General features: G+C 46.5%; 1 protein-coding gene across 1 annotated transcript in view; it reads left to right on the top strand.

The window, feature by feature from the left end:
* LOC141059269 (uncharacterized) overlaps window positions 1–18,453 on the top strand; it is a 1,095,346-nt gene that overhangs the window by 507,239 nt on the left and 569,654 nt on the right. The window lies entirely within an intron of this gene.

Here is an 18,453-nt window from a genome sequence, read left to right as displayed (position 1 = left end):
ACTCTAGGTATATCAAATTCTTGTGGTCAGTGAGGACCACGACTTGATGCTTAGCTCCCTCCAACCAATGTCTCCACTCCTCAAATGCCCATTTCATAGCCAACAGTTCCCGATTCCCCACATCATAGTTACGTTCAGATGGAGAGAACTTTCGGGAAAAGAAAGCTCAGGGATTCATTTTAGATGTTACAGGATCCTTTTGGGACAAAACAGCTCCTGCACCAATCTCAGAAGCATCCACCTCTACCTGGAACGGAAGTGAGACATCAGGTTGCCGCAAAACCGGGGCGGAGGTGAATCTTCGCTTCAGCTCCTGAAAGGAAGAAACAGCCTCCGGAGACCAATTTAACACATCAGCACCCTTTTTAGTCAAATCAGTCAATGGCTTGGCAATACTAGAAAATTTTGCTATAAATTTCCGATAAAAATTAGCAAAACCCAAAAACTTCTGGAGGGCCTTCAAAGAAGTGGGCTGAACCCAATCGTAAATGGCCTGTACCTTGGCCGGGTCCATTTCAATAGTTGACGGGGACAAAATAAATCCCAAAAAAAAAATCCTCTGTACTCCAAAAAGGCATTTAGATCTTTTGACATACAGGCAATTCTCCCTCAAGATCCGGAACACAGTCCGAATATGTTCCAGATGAGAATCCCAATCCTTGGAGAAGATCAAAATATCATCCAGATAGATAATCAAAAATTTATCGACAAAATCTCGGAAAATATCGTTCATGAAGCACTGGAAGACAGAAGGGGCATTAGTGAGCCCAAAAGGCATCACCAGGTACTCAAAATGTCCCTCCGGAGTATTAAACGCCGTCTTCCATTCATCCCCATGCTTAATGCGAATAAGATTATATGCCCCCCTGAGGTCAAGCTTGGTAAACCAGCAAGCACCTTTAACTCTGGAGAATAGATCAGAAATCAGGGGTAACGGATACTGATATTTAACAGTATTTTTGTTGAGGGCACGATAATCAATACAAGGTCTTAATGATCCATGCTTTTTGGCTACAAAAAAAAACGGCACCTAAGGGTGACGAGGATGGTCTAATATGACCCTTCTCCAACGCCTCCTTAATATAGGATCGCATAGCCTCGTGCTCGGGTACAGATAAAATTGAAGAGCCGACCCTTGGGAAATTTACACCCCGGGCTCAGTTCAATTGCACAGTCATAACTCCTATGAGGAGGCAGAGACGCAGACTCATTCTCACTAAATACATCATAAAAGTCCGCCAAATAATCAGGAACATCATGCGACTGAGGAGAGGTGGAAAACACCGGAGCCTCACTAAAGGCAAACCGACAACCCCAACTCACCACAGATTTCCAATCCAAAACTGGATTACGAATTTGTAACCAGGGAAACCCCAGAACAATAGTATCATGCAGATTATGCAACACCAAAAATCTGCAATTTTCTTGATGGTCTGGGGCGACCCGCATTACCACCTGGGTCCAAAACTGAGGTTTATTTTTAGCCAAAGGAGTAGCATCAATCCCCCTCAAAGGGATAGGCATCTGCAGAGGTGTCATCGGAAATCCACAACGTTTAGCAAAATCCAAGTCCATTAGGTTTAGGGCTGCTCCCGAATCCACAAAAGCCTTGGCGGAAAATGTGGACAGGGAGCAGATCAGAGTAATAGCCAGAAGAAACTTAGGTTGAACACCACCAACAGAAAACGTGTGTGCAAAGCGTTTCTCTCGTTTAGGACAGACAGAAATAATATGCGAGGCATCTCCACAGAAAAAACACAACTTATTACGCCTTCTGAACTCCTGACTCTGCTCTCTGGAAAAAACTCTATCACATTGCATAGGTTCAGACATTTGTTCAACAGGTGGCAACACCTCTCGTGCAGCTTTGCGTTCGCGCAAACGCCGATCAACCTGAATGGCTAATGACATAGAATTGTCAAGACCAGAGGGAACAGGAAATCCCACCATAGTATCTTTTACAGCTTCTGACAACCCCTTCCAAAAGAGAGCAGCCAAGGCATTATCATTCCAGGTAGTAAGTACTGCCCACTTTCGGAATTTTTGACAGTACAATTCTGCAGAATCACGACCCTGGTTCAATGCCAGCAGGGTCTTTTCAGCCTGATCAATGGCATTAGGTTCGTCATACAACAACCCCAAGGCCTGAAAAAATGCGTTCACATTAGTCAGAATAGGATCATCTGGTTTCAAAGAAAACGCCCAATCCTGGGGATCGCCACGCAGCAAAGAGATGACAATTTTAACCTGCTGCGCGGAGCTCCCTGACGAGTTAGGCTTCAAGGCAAAAAATAATTTACAATTATTTTTGAAATTCAAAAATTTAGACCGATCCCCAAAAAATACATCAGGTGTAGGAATCTTTGGTTCAGCAGCATGTGAATGAGCAAGGTAGGCGGAAATTCCCCGCACTTCCGCAGCGAGCTGCTCCACACGATCAGACAATTGCTTTATCTCCATTGAGAGAAAAAAAAATTCCCCCTACGGCCTCAGAGATATAGAGGAAAAAATATACACACTCTTTTTTTTTTTTTTTTTATACAATTCTTTTCTGCTATTGAGTACCCTAGGATCTGCGGTATGGCGGGTGATTCTGTTATGATTGAGTCACCGTAGGAGGCAGACACAAAAATAGAAGCTACGTCCAGAAAACCAGAGAAGTTGGCAACTATCAGATTGCAGACCCATGAACCTATCAACACAACTAGCAGTAGCCGTGGGGGGTTCCTACGATGCCCTAGACCCCTCGATCACAGCCGGAGCGCTAAATAGCCTAAAGACAGAAAAGGAAATCTAAACTGCCCCAGAGCAGACCCCAAAGTAAAAGGCAGCCCCCAACATATAATGACGGTGAAGCAAGATGAAAAAACACACACAGATAGAAAGATAGACTGAGCAAAGACGGGGCCCAAGCTAACTAAACAGAACAGGAAAGGAAAGGAAGGTTGCTGTCTGCAATCTGCCAAAACCCTATCAAAGACATAAGCCAACAAGCTGATATGAAAAAGACCCTGAAGCAGCTAGGCTTCAAAAACTAAATCAGCACTCAGGTATTTTCAGAAGACAGAGCTAAAGGAATTCAGCACACCCCAGCAGGGAATGGCAGAAATCCAGAAAAACAAAGCAAAACAAAGTCAAAGCAAGAATGCAAAAAGCCGAGCAGAAAACTTAGCTTTAGAAGAGCAGGAATTCAGACTGGTTTCCAAGGATCCACAGAGAAATCACCCGCAGGGCAGAAGGGCGTCGGCAGCCTTATATCCAGTCAGTAACTTCACTCAGCCAGTCATCATCATCAGACTCAGGTGTTTGATAATCAGGCTCACTACCTTTCTTTACCAGAAGAGGGAGTTCCTCGGGCCTCAGTAGTGAAGGGGAAAATGAACTCACAACACCGGACATCAGGCCGTGGTCATCAGGCTCTGGTATGAGAGGCCACGGTCATCAGGCTCCGGACATCTGGCAGTGACCTAGAAAGGAACCCAAGCAGTCTGGTGCAAACCCCGCCATGTTGGACTGGAACCGGCAGGGAATTGCACCGAATACCCAGCTGAGCACAGAGTAGCAGAAACTCAGCGGATACCCCGGACTCCTACTTCAAAGATGAACCCAGGATAATTCAGAGCAAGTCAGGTAGCAAAGAGTCACAGTCACTGAGCATAGGGTTCAAGACACGGAGGGACCTCAGGAACATCACACAAAGGACACATTTCAGACAGGGTCAGGTAAAGAAACAGATCCAGGATTCAGGAAACAAGACACAGCAGGAAACAGGTATTAGGCAAGACTCCAAACTCTAACACAGGGACCAGGATATTCTGCCTCCTGGGAGGGTGGACAGGAACAAGGGCCAGGATATTCTGCCTCCTGGCAGGCGGCAAGACACAGTTCACACAGGGACAAAGAGCAACAACTCCCCCAGAACTGATCAGAATCAGAGCAAGAGCTGAACACACAAACTCACATGGCTAGGTTCATAAACTCAATGCGAAGCTCTGGCAACACCCCACAGGGTAGGGAACTTTTATATAGCAGCTGCCTCACAGCGATAGGCTGGAGCAGCAATTGTAGCACACACCCATTCCTCATAAAAGCAGGGGAGGTGTGGCCGTGCGCACCCTAAGCAAAGCCAGACAGAAATCAGCAATGCAAAGGGCACCTAGAGAGAGCTGAAAGCCTGAACACACGTGGTAAGCCATACACAATGCAAAGGACCTATAAACCCACAGATAGCTTTCCACAGCGGCAGCCAGGGACCGCACCAGTGGGTGGTCATGCAGAGCAGCGGAGCAATGCACGCATGTACGGCTACGCAGTGGGGCAGGGAATTGAGCAGCATCCATAACGGTAACAGATAACGGTATCTCTGCCATTTAGGGGGAGAGGAGCAAAGGGTTAATGCAGAGACATGCAGAGTAACACCGGGGAAGCAAAGTACAAACACACCGGCATTACAGATATGATCTCTAAAGGCCTAAGGTTAAAGATGACACACTAACTTTGCACTTTGTATTTTAGGCAAAAAAATATATACAGGTGCTTGTTACAAAATTAGAATATCATCAAAAAGTAAATTTATTTCAGTTCTTCAATACAAAAAGTGAGACTCATATATTATATAGAGTCATTATAAACAGAGTGATCTATTTCAAGTGTTTATTTCTGTTAATATTGATGATTATGGCTTACAGACAATGAAAACTAAAAGTCATTATCTCAGTAAATTATGAACAAAAACACCCGCAAAGGCTTCCTAAGCATTTAAAAAGGTCCCTTAGTCTGTTTCAGTAGGCTCCACAATCTTGGGGAAGACTGCTGACTTGTCAGATATCCAGAAGGCAGTCACTGACACACTCCACAAGGAGTGTAAACCACAAAAGGTCATTGCTAAAGAAGCTGGCTGTACACAGAGTGCTATATCCAAGCATATTAATGGAAAGTTGAGTGGAAGGAAAAAGTGTGATAGAAAAAGATGTACAAGCAACCGGGATAACCGCAGCCTTGAAAGGATTGTTAAGAAAAGGCCATTAAAAATTTGGGGGAGATTCACAAGGAGTGGACTGCTGCTGGAGTCATGGCTTCAAGAACCACCACACACAGACGTATCCAGGACATGGGCTACAAGTGTCACATTCCTTGTGTCAAGCCACTCATGATCAATAGACAACACCAGAAGTGTCTTACCTGGGCCAAGGAGTAAAAGAACTGGACTGTTGCTCAGTGGTCCAAGGTGTTGTTTTCAGATGAAAGTAAATTTTGCATTTTATTTGAAAATCAATGTCCCAGAGTCTGGAGGAAAAGTGGAGAGGCCACATTCCAAGCTGCTTGAGGTCTAGTGTGAAGTTTCCACACTCAGTGATGGTTTGGGGAGCCATGTCATCTGCTGGTGTAGGTCCACTATGTTTTATCAACACCAAAGTCAGCACAGCTGTCTACCAGGACATTTTAGAGCATTTCATGCTTCCCCCTGCCCACAAGCTTTTTGGAGATGGAAATTTCATTCTCCAGCAGGACTTGGCACCTGTCCACACTGCCAAAAGTACCAATACCTGGTTTAAAAACAACAGTTTCACTGCGCTTCATTGGCCAGCAAACTCACTTGACCTTAACCCCATAGAGAATCTATGGTGTATTGTCAAGAGGAAGATGAGAGACACCAATAAAAAAGAATTTGGGGGATATGTCAAAAGTAAAAGAAAAGTCTAAGATGCTATAGGATTTTTACAGGATGAAAATGATGAAAGGTAATAATAATAATAATAATAATAATAATAATAATAATAATTTTATTTCTATAGCGCCAATATATTCAGCAGCACTTTACATTTCAGAGGGGACTTCTACAGACAATAGACATTACAGCATACCAATAACACATAGATCAAAACAGATACCAAGAGGAATGAGGGCCCTGCTCGCAAGCTTACAATCTATAAGGAAAAAGAGGAGACATGAAAGGTGGATGGTAACAATTGCTTTTATTGTTTGGACCAGCCTTAGTGTAAGAATCGGGTGTTCCTTTTGCTGCATGAACCAGTTAACAGTTTAAATATGTAACAGTACAGACACAGAGGGCTATTAAATGCATAAAGCATGTGAGACCATGATGTGAGGAACCTGGTTATGGTAAAAAAAATTTTGAATGAGCCACATAGGGATATTTAGGTTAATGCGTTGAGGCGATAGGCCAGTCTGAACAAATGTATTTTTAGGGCACGCTTAAAACTGTGGGGATTGGGGATTGATCATATTCACCTGGGTAGTGCATTCCAAAGAATTGGCACAGCACATGAAAACACTTGGAGATGGGAGAGGGAGGTTCTGAGTAATGAGGATGTTAACCTCAGGTCATTAGCAGAATGGAATGCACGGCAGGGTGGTAGGCAGAGACCAGGGAGGAGATGTGGGGTGGTGCTGAGCCATGGAGTGCTTTGTGGGTGAGGGTAATAAGTTTATACTGAATTCTGGAGTGGATGGGTAACCAGTGTAAGGACTGGCACAAGCTGGAGGCATCATTATAATGATAGGTGAGGAATATGATCCTGGCTGCAGCATTCAGGACAGATTGGAGAGGGGAGAGTTTGGTAAGAGGGAGACTGATTAGTAGAGAGTTACAATAGTCCAGACGAGAATGAATAAGAGAAACAGTAAGAGTTTTTGCAGAGTCAAAAGTAAGAAAGGGTCAAATTCTAGAAATGTTTTTGAGGTGCAGATAACAAGAGCTAGCCAGTGATCGGATGTGGGGGGTGAATGAAGCTCGGAATCAAGTATGACCCCAAGACAGGTAAGAAAGGATGTTGAGAAGGCCGAACTTTTAAATTCCTATTTTGCATCTGTTTTCTCTCAGAAAGGAAATGTAAAATCAACTGATCTTCACTTTCCTATTACAGTAATAGAAGAATCCAGGATATCTATAAACAGTAAGATAGTGAGGAAACACTTAGTTAACCTAAATTAATTCAAGTATCCAGGTCCAGATGAATTACAACCCAGATTACTGAAGGAGATAGCAGAAGACATTTTTGGACCACTCTCCATAATCTTTGAAATGTCTTGGAGAACAAGAAAAGTGCTAAAAGATTGGAGAAGAGCAAAAGAAATGTCCTGGAGAACAAGTGAAGTCCCAGAAGACTGGAGAAGAGCAAATGTTGCTCCTATTTTCAAAAAGGGCAAGAAGGTGGACCTAGGGAACTATAGGCCAGTGAGTCTGACTTCTATACCAGGAAAGATCTTTGAACAAATTATAAAACAATAAGTATGCAAGTATCTGGATAAGAATGAAGTGATTAAACAGATTCCGCATGGGTTTGTAACTAATAAGTCATGTCAGACTAACTTAATTTCCTTCTATGACAGAATAACTGACTGGGTGAATCAGGGAAATGCTGTACATATACAGCAGTATATCTTGACTTCAGCAAAGCATTTGACAAAGTATCTCACACAATACTTATTAAAAAAAAAGACTAAGTATGGAATGGACAAGGCAACTGTTAGGTAGGTTCATAACTGGCTTAGTGATCGGAACCAAAGAGTGGTCGTACAATTAGGTCCATATATATTTGGACAGAGACAACATTTTTCTAATTTTTTCTAACAAAACAATTCAGATGCAGTTGAAGTTCAGACTTTCAGCTTTCATTGGAGGGTATCCACATTCAAATTGGATGAAGGGTTTAGGAGTTTCAGCTCCTTAACATGTGTCACCCTGTTTTTAAAGGGACACACCAGGTGTGTACGAGACGGACTCTGTTGCCTCACAGAGCTGCACTACTGCTGAATATAAATGCCAAAGCCTGATAAGCTCACAGAGCTCGGCAAAGTGAGCGCTGGTGTAAAGTCACAGGACTCAAGACACAGGGTCGGAGTTCCTCTAGACTCACCAGCACTCGGCGCCGCAGCTGCGGTGCCAGGGAGGACTAGGTAAGCAAGTACTGCACTAAAGTGCATACAATTCTGCACTGGCGGACGCCGCTAGCCAGCCTAGACTTAGGACTGTAAAGCACACTTTAACACTACAGAAGTGCGCACGGCGCCGCTCTGTCAGATGCCGCAGTAGAAGCGGTACTTATGTGCCTTGTGCTGGATGGCACAATATGGCGCTAAGTGAGGTGCTGACCTGCAAGCACTGTGGCATATAGCCTAGCCACTGACAGCTGACAGGCGCTGACACAACCAAGGGTAAGGGTTTCCAATGAGTCAGTCACCAGACACATTCATCCATCATCACACACACCATAAGCATTGAGTCTATACTAGCACATGGCAGAGTGGCCATGCGAGCCTTTTATAGCAGCGTCCTTCCGGGACCTTCCTGATAGTCCATTCCGAGCTGGAGAAGGACCTGAGCATGTGACCTCTGATCTCCAATGAGAGAACGTCCCACGGTCATGCTCAGTAGACCGAAAGGAGGACTTAGTCCCTGGAGTAGCGTGCTGCTGACCAGCATGCGTTGCTATAGCTGGACCAGAGGTGGCAGCAGCAACCAAACCCACAGTGCTAGTCCGAGCAGAGCGCCGGGATCGACGAGTCCACCGAGCAGCCTCCTCTGCGGCCGAAGAGGAACAGGAGACCACTGAAGACAAGGCTTGGGATTCCTGCTGTGCAGGGACAGGAACCTGACGCCTAACAGGAAGAATGTCTCAAGTGGAGTACCACAGGGCTCTGTCCTGGGCCCTGTATTATTCAACATCTTTATCAATTATTTAGATGAAGGAATTGAGGGTAAACTGATTAAATTTGCTGAAGACACAAAGCTAGGAGGGATAGCTAATATTAGAGAAAAGAGAGAGAGGGTTCAAAAAGATATAAATAAACTGGAGCAGTGGCAGCAATTAACAGAATGATTTTTAACAGGGAAAAATGCAAAGTACTACATCTGGGCAATAAAAATGAAAAAAGCATACACAGAATGGGAGGAATAGGGCTAAGTAACAGCACATGTGAAAAAGACTTGGGTATACTAATAGATCACAGACTGAACATGAGTCAACAGTGTGATGCAGCAGCAAAAAGGCAAATACATTTCTAGGATGTATTAACAGAAGCATACAGTCTAGATAACGTGAAGTCATTATTGCCCTCTACTCCTCTTTGGTCAGACCTCATCTGGAATACTGTATTGAGTTTTGGACACTACATTTTAAAAAAGACATCAACAAACTGGAGCAAGTTCAGAGAAGAGCGACCAGAATGGTGACCGGTCTGCAAACCCTGTCTTATGAAGAAAGGTTGCAGGATGTGGGAATGTTTAGCTTGCAAAAGAGAAGACTGAGAGGAGACTTAATAGCTGTCTACAAATATCTCAAGGGCTGTCACATTGTAGAAGGATCATCTCTATTCTCATTTGCACAAGGAAAGACTAGGAGAAATGGGATGAAACTGAATGGGAGGAGACACAGATTAGATATTAGAAAAAACATTTTGACAGTGAGGGTGATCAATGAGTGGAACAGGCTGCCATGAGAGGTGGTGAGTTCTTCTTTAATAGAAGCCTTTAAACAGAGGCTGGACAGACATCTGTGATATAGTGAATTCTGCTTTGAGCAGGGGGTTGGACCAGATGGCCCAGGAGGTCCCTTCCAACTCTACCATTCTATGATACAGACCCAACAATGCAGACGAGCTGAAAGCTTCTATCAAAGCAACCTGGCGTCCATAACACCTCAGCAGTGCCACAGGCTGATCGCCTCCATGCCACGCTGCATTGATGCAGTAATTGATGCCAAAGGAGCCCTGACAAATAACTGAACATACATTTCAGTAGGCCAAAATTTTGGATTTTAAAATCATTTTTCAAGCTGGTGTTATAAAGTATTCTAGTTTACTGAGATACTGACTTCTGAGTTTTCATTGGCTGTAAGCCATAATCATCACCATTAACAGAAACGAGTGATTGCGCGCCCTTTGGGCACACGCAGGGATTACGATCCACGCAATGGGGTGTAACCACACATCAGTCTGACCTCGCAATAGGGTGTAACCACGCCACAGACTGGCTTATGTGCAGACTAACAGCAAACATAAATACCTGGTGTACCTCTCCTGCCACTCCTACCTTGTCTATAAAAAATCTCTGACATTAATACTGTTCGGGTAGAGCTATTCGATAGCGCTATCCATGAAGAAAGTGCACAGGTAGAACTATCCCATAGCTCTATTCCTAAAGGAAATGAACGGGTAGAGCTATCCGTTAGCGCTATCCCTCAATGTTCCTGAGCGTAAGCTATTTCACATGCTTGCACACACTTGGGATCTGCTCCCAAGGCCCTGCCCATGCCCAATGTTTGGTACGTAGACTGCGGCTAGGAGTTAGTCCCGCTTTTGTGTATTAAATTTTTGGGCTTTTACAATTGTTAAAAATCTTAATAAAATATTTATTTGTACACACAGTTGACAGTAAACCATTTGTCAACATTAGGAATAAGTTTACCTTCTGGGTCTCAAATATTTTGACCCTTATTTGTTGGCTTTTCTTTCCCCTGGAGAAAGCCACATATAACTGCCCGTGTGAAAACACTGGGAGAGGCAAATAAATTCCTAAAATATCCAAGAATTGTCCCTGAGATTTATTGATGGTCATTGCAAAAGGCAACATGACAGGAAACTGACGCCGTCGCATCTGGACTGGCAAGTTTATATCTTTGGAAATCAGGTCAATTCTTGGAATAAGAACTGTCTGACCCTTTGCTTTTCCATTGAAAGCAACGGCATGAATAACGTTTGCTTTTAAGCTTTTCACTTAAAGCCTTGTGCCATTGCAAAAGCCACACTTTCTGTTAAGATTACGCAGGAGCATAATTACAGCTCCTGGTTTCAGCTTTAGTTCATGAGGAGGCAACCCAGTGGGATTCAAAGAATTAGGAAACTCTACAGAGTAATCTGTGAGAATCACACCCTCCTCTTCTGCAATTGTGTCAATGGAGCGATATGTTGAGTGTTCACCTTGAACTTGACTTAGAATTTTGTCGCTCAAGGCATGAACGTCATCATTCAATGGCTTAAGAATTGCTTTATTGGCAATTGCTTCTACGGTTGCATCGGTAATCTCAATTGAGTCGCCAAAAATAGCTGAAATTAAATCCCCCTCTTCAATAAAAGAATTTGGGATTTCTATTGTGTCTTCTGGTAGACCATATTCATTTGAGAACTCCTCATTGCCAAGTTTGAGTAACCATGAGTTGTACTTAACTTCGTCATGAGACGTTCTCATATTCTGATGTAACTGGAACTGTGAAAACTGATTCCAGGATTTTGAGTATTTAATGGTGGACTGTACAATGTGGCTCTTTTTCCACCTTCCACTATTGGTAGGGTATGACGAAAGTCACCACCATTTATGAAAACTTTTCCACCAAATGGTCTTTTTTTCCCACACGTCTTGGGTCAAATTATCCACAGCGTTCATTTTAAAACAGGGAGTCATTGTTACTTCATCCCAAATAATGGCAGATGACTCCATAAGCTCCTTTTCTTGATGTGAGGTTGGCTTAATTTTTGATACTGTGGTCTCATTTGTTGTAATTCCGAGGTCAAACTTGGAATGGTAGGTGCTACCATTTTGTAGTAATTGAAAACACACATGTGACATGCACATATGTGAACAAGTCTGTTGGACAATATTCACACCACCCTGACTGAAACACAAACAAAGAGCACAGAATGACAAATATGCAAAAATACCTTGCAGTAAGACATATGACAGTAGTCAGCAAGTGCTGATAAAAGGTAATAACAAATACAGGGTATTTAGTTGATACATTTTTGCTAAAAAATGTATGCCAAGCTACTCCACCTCGTCAAGGTAACCCATATCGAAGCAGTCCCTATCTGATGTATTTAAAACCTGAACATATGAACAATGTCTAAATGAGCAGGATTAAGACAGGCGCTTTCTAGTATGGGCAAGTGGTGCAAGACAGCTCCTTATGTGCATGTCACACAAAAGAGAGGTGGGGTCTCTCAAATCATGCATAAGCACAAAAAAAACTGGATTGAAAACACACATGTGAACAAGTCTGTTGGACAATGTTCACACCACCCTGACTGAAACACAAAGAGCACAGAATGACAAATGTGCAAAAATACCTTTCAGTAAGACATATGACAAAGTGCTGATAAAAGGTAATAACAAATACAGGGTATTTAGTCGATACTTTTTTTGCAAAAAAATGTATGCCAAGCTGCTCCACCTCGTCAAGGTAACCCGTATTGAAGCAGTCCCTATCTAATGTATTTAAAACCTGAACATATGAACAATGTCTAAATGAGCAGGATTAAGACAGGCGCTTTCTAGTATGGGCACGTGGTGCAAGACAGCTCTGATACGGAGACTGCTTCGATACAGGTTACCTTGACGAGGTGGAGCAGCTTGGCATACTTTTTTTGCAAAAAAACATATCGACTAAATACCCTGTATTTGTTATTACCTTTTATCAGCACTTGCTGACTACTGTCATATGTCTTAATGCAAGGTATTTTTGCACATTTGTCATTCTGTGCTCTTTGTTTGTGGTTCAGTCAGGGTGGTGTGAACATAGTCCAACAGACTTGTTCACATGTGTGCATGTCACATGTGTGTTTTCAATCCAGTTTTTTTCATGCTTATGCATGATTTGAGAGACCCCACCCCTCTCTTGTGTGACATGCACCTAAGGAGCTGTCTTGTACCACGTGCCCATACTAGAAAGCGCCTGTCTTAATCCTGCTCATTTAGACATTGTTCATATGTTCAGGTTTTAAATACATTTGATAGGGACTGCTTCGATACGGGTTACCTTGACGAGGTGGAGCAGCTTGGCATACATTTTTTTGCAAAAAAAGTATCGACTAAATGCCCTGTATTTGTTATTACCTTTTATCAGCACTTGCTGACTACTGTCATATGTCTTACTGCAAGGTATTTTTGCACCTTTGTCATTCTGTGCTCTTTGTTTGCATTTTGTAGTAATGTAGCCGCCAATCCAGTAGAGGCTACAGAGCAAATAGACATCTTTTCTGCTTGTAGTATCTTGTGCAAGCAGTTGTACAAAAATGTCTTCCAACTGCTTCCTGGGCCATCTAGAAAAAAACAGTGTGAACTAGTGTCGTCTGGCTGTGATGCAGCATTGACTGCTTGCATAATTGCATCGAAAGCTGATTTCTGAGCTTCATTAGGCATAGCTTTCAATTGCTGAGCCTCCTGCTTTATTACAGCATAATTCAGTTGGTCCAGTATTTCATGTGGAACATTTACTGGAGTTAGCAATCCGTAGTCAGCACAGGACTTTTTATTGCTTAAGAGCACTTCATTAATATCACAAAGAGCCGGTTGCTCAGCAATTTCTGGAGTATACCGCCTGGTGAAATCCTCCATAAATTCGGTTTTATATTTTTTGCTATAATGCAAAAAAGGCTTTTGCCTTAACTCGGCACCAGGGAGAGCTCCTCTCCTTATTAGATATGTCACTTAACTCCTATACAGGGTCTTACAGTACTTAGGTATCCATGGTTACGCCCACGCATATAGTCAGTTAGCTGCTAGTGGTAGTAACTATGGATACCTAAGTTACTGTTGGGCTGTGGATGACTCATGGCGCACAGACACACGGACACATCCAAATTAGGTATATAGATAAACACGTGAAATAAATCACCTTGTTTGTAATGACTATATAATATAAGAGCTTCACTTTTTGCATTGAAGAACTGAAATAAATTAACTTTTTGATGATATTCTAATTTTGTGAGCACCTGTAGATTTACATTTTAAAAATTACACAAAGGAAAGAGGGCTAATGCAAATCTTTGGGCACACTGCATGGTTAGTACCTAGTAGCACCCCCTTTTCAAAGTATCACAGCTTGTGAACGCTTTTTGTAGCCAGACAAGAGACTTTCAATTCTTATTTGAGGAATTTTCATCCATTCTTCCTTGGAAACTTCTTACATGCACTACTATTTTGAGGTCTAGCCACAGATTTTCAATAATAATCAGAACAGGAGACACCTCGCACACTGAGTATACACACTGCTCCGCTCCGTACACCTCGTACACACGCGGCTCCGCTCCGGACACCTCGTACACACACGGCTCCGCTCCGTACACCTCGTACACACGCGGCTCCGCTCCGGACACCTCGTACACACACGGCTCCACTCCATACACCTCGTACACACACGGCTCTGCTCCGGACACTTCTCACACATGCAGCTCCACTCTGTACACCCCGTATACACACGGCTCCACTTCATACACCTCGTACACACACGGCTCTGCTCTGGACACCTCGCACACATGCAGCTCCACTCCGTACACCCTGTACACACGCGGCTCCATTCCATACACCTCGTACACACACGGCTCTGCTCCGGACACCTCGCACACATGCGGCTCCGCTCCGTACACCCCGTACACACACGGCTCCACTCCGTACACCCACGGCTCCGCTCCGTACACCTCGTACACACACTGCTCCGCACACCTCGCACATACAGCTCCGCTCCGTACACCCCGTACACACATGGCTTCACTCCATACACCTCATACACACACGGCTCCGCTCCAGACACCTCTCACACATGCAGCTCCACTCTGTACATCCCGTATACACACGGCTCCACACCATACATCTCACACACACACGGCTCCGCTCCGTACACCTCGTACACACGCGGCTCCATTCCATACACCTCGTACACACACGGCTCTGCTCCGGACACCTAGCACACATGCGGCTCCGCTCCGTACACCCCGTACACACACGGCTCCGCTCCGTACACCTCGTACACACACTGCTCCGCACACCTCGCACATACAGCTCCGCTCCTTACACCCCGTACACACAAGGCTTCACTCCATACACCTCATACACACACAGCTCCGCTCCAGACACCACACACACATGCAGCTCCACTCTGTACACCCCGTATACACACGGCTCCACTCCATACATCTCACACACACATGCCTCCGCTCCGTACACCTCGTACACAGGCGGCTCCGCTCTGCACACCCAGTAAAAACAAAGGATGTGGGAGTGAGGGTCCCCGCCGAATGTCCGGGTCAGAACCAAGGGGAACGTCACCTGGGTGGCGGGGGAAACTGTTTCCGGGGCATAGAGTTCAGGGACGGACCGTGGAGACTGACAGGTGGACTGGAGGAGGAGCCAATATAAAAGGGGAGGGGAACGAGAGTCACAGTGAGTCAGCAGAATGAGACAGAAGGAGCAGGAGATCGTGGGAGCGACTGAGAGTCAGAGCGACTTACCAGAACTAGGAAGGAGGCCAGAGACAGGAGAGATACTCCCCCTGGACATCAGTGGGACGGCGCCAAGACGACCGTCCGAGAACTGCTGCCATGCGTTGACCAGCGGCCATTGCCGTCTCGCTCCTGCCCGCGGTTGCGGCTGCCTCCTTCCTCCAGCCCACGGTCACTCGCGGCCGTTGCCGCCTCGCTCCTGCCCACAGACACCAGCGGCCGCTGCCGCCTCACTTCAGCCTGAGGCTGCGGCCTGTCTCCCGCTGCCACCCCGCTTCTACCCGTGGCCACAGCTAGTTCTGTGCCATCGGCGGCCACCACTGTCCCGCTCCAGCCCGCGGCAAGGGTCAGGCTGTTGCTCGCCACGGGTCCTCCATTGCAGTCGCTGGCTGCGCAGGTGGCCTGCCAGCCGCCACCCCGCTACTTGCCCCTATCCGGGGGCTGCGGCCCATTTGTCCGAGGACTCCTCCTGGGCCTGTTGTGCCCCAGCTTCACTCGAGCGTTGGAATGCTCAAAGACTACGAAAGATCTTCAGCGGCTGAGCCCAGCGGCTGCTACGCCGAGGAACCATCGTCCGGGACGCCGAGGGACGTTGAGCCGGTTAAGTGACACTGTATAGTTAAGGACCCGTAGTCGGCGATACAGCGGCGCTATAGTGACCGGCTCTGCCGGATTTAGTTGTGTTCTTAGATTTCCGTGTTGGCTTGTATTGAGTCCCTGCGAGGACAATTCCTGTTATTTGTTCGGTTGCTTAACTCCTGCAGGTAGTTACCTATAAAAGTTACTGTATTACTATAAACACCAGACCGTCTCATGTCTCGTCACTGCATCCTGTGCACCTGCTTTACCACACGGCTCCGCTCCGTACACCTCGTACACATATGGCTCCGCTCCGTACACCTTGTACACATGCAGCTCCGTACCCCTCGCACACACACGGCCCTGCTACATCCACCCTATAAACCCCTCCTGACCCCACACATAGACTTCCCCTCATCCAGCGCCAGGACAACCAGCACAGCAGAGTCCTGCACACACTGAGGCCCTTGATCATGTGACCCCTGACTCCTCCCCTCCTGTGACCTCATCACAGGTCCTGTGCGCACAGAGCAGCCATGTGCAGGGTGTGGCTCTGCGAGAGGAAGTAGGTGCTGGAGGCTCCATTATTCTCTATGTGGAGTGCTGCTCTGCGGGTGGAGGTCGGTGCCGGAGGCCCCATTATTCTCTATGTGGAGTGTGGCTCTGCGGGTGGAGGTCGGTGCCGGAGGCTCCATTATTCTCTATGTGGAGTGTGGCTCTGCGGGTGGAGGTCGGTGCTGGAGGCTCCATTATTATCTATGTGGAGTGTGGCCCTGCGGGTGAAGGTAGGTGCCGGAGGCTCCATTATTCTCTATGTGGAGTGCAGCTCTGCGGGTGGAGGTCGGTGCCGGAGGCTCCGTTATTCTCTATGTGGAGTGCGGCTCTGCGGGTGGAGGTAGGTGCCGGAGGCTCCATTATTCTCTATGTGGAGTGCGGCTCTGCGGGTGGAGGTAGGTGCCGGAGGCTCCGTTATTCTCTATGAGGAGTGTGGCTCTGCGGGTGGAGGTCGGTGCTGGAGGCTCCATTATTCTCTATGTGGAGTGCGGCTCTGCGGGTGGAGGTAGGTGCCGGAGGCTCCGTTATTCTCTATGTGGAGTGCGGCTCTGCGGGTGGAGGTCGGTGCAGGAGGCTCCATTATTCTCTATGTGGAGTGCGGCTCTGCGGGTGGAGGTCAGTGCAGGAGGCTCCATTATTCTCTATGTGGAGTGCGGGTGGAGGTAGGTGCCGGAGGCTCCATTATTCTCTATGTGGAGTGCGGCTCTGCGGGTGGAGGTCGGTGCTGGAGGCTCCATTATTCTCTATGTGGAGTGCGGCTCTGCGGGTGGAGGTAGGTGCCGGAGGCTCCATTATTCTCTATGTGGAGTGCGGCTCTGCGGGTGGAGGTAGGTGCCGGAGGCTCCATTATTCTCTATGTGGAGTGCGGCTCTGCGGGTGGAGGTAGGTGCCGGAGGCTCCGTTATTCTCTATGTGGAGTGCGGCTCTGCGGGTGGAGGTAGGTGCCGGAGGCTCCGTTATTCTCTATGTGGAGTGCGGCTCTGCGGGTGGAGGTCGGTGCAGGAGGCTCCGATATTCTCTATGTGGAGTGCGGCTCTGCGGGTGGAGGTAGGTGCCGGAGGCTCCATTATTCTCTATGTGGAGTGTGGCTCTGCGGGTGGAGGTCGGTGCTGGAGGCTCCATTATTCTCTATGTGGAGTGCGGCTCTGCGGGTGGAGGTAGGTGCCGGAGGCTCCATTCTCTATGAGGAGTGGGGCTCTGCGGGTTGTCCACATTGAGCTTGAGAAAGCGAGAGGAGAAGGAATATATGGCTGAAAGACACTCCGGGATTCTGGACAGCAGAGAGGTGACGTCTGGGCCAGAGAGGTAGATCTGAGTGTCGTCAGCATAAAGGTGATACTGGAATCCTTGGGACTTTGAGTTGACCCAGGCCAAGTGTATAGATTGAGAAGAGTAGGGGTCCTAGAACAGAGCCTTGGGGGACTTCAGCAGAGAGAGGGTGGGATGAGGAGGTAGTGTGGGAGTGGGAGATGCTGAATGTGCGGTTTGAAAGGTATGAGAAGATCCAGTATAGGGCGAGGTCTTTGATGCCAAAGGAGGAGAGAATCTGTAGTAGGAGGCAGTGGTCAACTGTGTCGAATGCAGAGGACAGGTCTAGAAGCAGGAGTATAGAGTATTGTCCGTTTGCTTTGGCTGTAAGTAAGTCGTTAGTAATTTTGGTCAGGGCTGTCTCAGTGGAGTGATGGGGCGGAAACCAGATTGTAGATTGTCAAAGAGCAAGTTAGATGAGAGGTGGGAGGAAAGTTCAGCGTGGACGTGCATCTCCAGGAGTTTGGAAGCGAATGGGAGCAGTAATATTGGGCGATAGTTGGACATAGCGGTTGGGTCGAGGGTTGGCTTTTTTTAAGGATAGGCGTGATTGTGTCATGTTTAAAAGCAGAAGGGAAGGTACCGGACGTTAGCGATAGGTTGAAGAGGTGGGTTAGGGATAGGATAAGTGTGGTGGTTTGGTTGGGGAGGAGGTGGGATGGGATGGGGTCAAGTGCACAGGTTGTGAGGTGCGATTTGGAGAAGAGGCGATTAAGCTCCCTTTCAGTGATGTTAGATAGGGAGGTTATGGGTTTTGGGCATTGGTCTGGTATACAA

Source organism: Dendrobates tinctorius, unplaced genomic scaffold (genome assembly GCF_039654945.1).
Source record: "Dendrobates tinctorius isolate UK_male_01 unplaced genomic scaffold, ASM3965494v1 ptg000226l, whole genome shotgun sequence".
Lineage (NCBI taxonomy): Eukaryota > Metazoa > Chordata > Amphibia > Anura > Dendrobatidae > Dendrobates > Dendrobates tinctorius.
This window is presented reverse-complemented; position numbering and strand designations above follow the sequence as displayed.